This window comes from Herpailurus yagouaroundi, unplaced genomic scaffold, assembly GCF_014898765.1.
Source record: "Herpailurus yagouaroundi ecotype Mexico unplaced genomic scaffold, PumYag 77, whole genome shotgun sequence".
Classification (NCBI taxonomy): Eukaryota; Metazoa; Chordata; class Mammalia; order Carnivora; family Felidae; genus Herpailurus; species Herpailurus yagouaroundi.
This window is the reverse complement of record NW_024412388.1, coordinates 68,733,845-68,735,338: the sequence shown is the minus strand read 5'-3', so window position 1 is coordinate 68,735,338 and position 1,494 is coordinate 68,733,845.

Below are 1,494 nucleotides of genomic sequence, written 5' to 3'. Positions count from 1 at the left end.
TTCCCTTTGCTAACTGTGTTTCTGTCTTATCTCTCTTTCAGAATCCTATCTGATCTCAAGATCTATCTCAAATATCACCACTTTCAGAAAACTATTTCCAATCCTTCCCTCTAGGATATGTTCTTTCTCATGTGTAATTACCCTGGGAAACATGATTGTGTAGAAATATCATAAGACTTAAAATTGGACAAGTTCTTGTTTGAATCCAGGATTGATCTACAGATTATTAGGTTAACTGAATTTGAACTCTTTTTATACAAAATAAAGATATTTCACTGTCTTATATGTATGTGTCACCAACTAGATGCCAAGACTGGACCTTTACTGCCCACCTGCTTGTACTCACCCACTTTTGTCCTACATTTTCCCTTGAGCTCTTCTTTCCAGCTTATCTCTTATCTCAGGCAAATGGAAAACAAAACTGCCCCTTGAGCAATAGGGACTGTCTTGACAAGACCTCCAGCTGCCTAGACCACCCAGACCAGTTTGAGCTTAACCCCTGACTAACCTCTAGAATGACTAATGATGACCTTTACCTCATTATACTACTAAAATCTCCAGCTGAGGAGGAGCTCAAGCCTCATTTGCATAGCACACAATGTATGTCTAGGCATGTTTCCTTAAGACTCACATGTGAACATATGCCCACTTCTGCATCTGATGACCAGGCTTTCTTATTTAAATATTCATCCTAACACTAAATAAAAAGGTCCCATCCACCCTTGCTCAGGGAGATACAGCTTTGGCAGCCATTCCCTGTGATCTCCTTATATGCTCCAAATAAAGTTTTCTTTGTGTGACAACTCAACTTGGTTTAGTTTCTGACTCACCAAGGAACCAACTCATGTTGGTTTGGTTACAGTTGTCTTGTGAGGTAACACATTAGAAGTTTAATAAGCTCCAGTTATTCAGAGTAAATTTCTTAAACTTCTATTATGACATTTACCCAATCCCCTTTGATAATAGCTATTAATTTTCTTATCCTTATAATTTCATCTAGTGTCTGCTATGTCTAACTGCTTTGCCAATGCTATGGGTGAGAATGGGAAGTAAATATATATGTGTGTGTGTGTGTGTGTGTGTGTGTGTGTGTGTGTATATGTATATTACCATAGAGTCCTTGCATTCAAAGGCACTTACTTCAGTGGTGGACCAGATATGGACACATATATTACACATGTATATACACATATATTACAAAGGAATGAATGGGAGGAGGATAAATGTGAAGAAATGGGTTGAAAGTAGAAGGAAGCAACCTCAAGATTCAAAAAATAGACCACTGGTATGAGGTTCTATGCTGCCATCAAAGGCATCCTAAGTCACTATCTCTTCCCTGCACAGTTTCTTGATTGTAGTACTTGGTACTTGGTAAATGTTACTTGAAAGAGAAGCCTAATTTTACAGAGGAGAACACAGGCATGCCTGGGTATGCCCATGTTCACAGTGCCACCTAGAAAAGGTAGGGCTAAAGAGAGCTTTACTGATGCTCAG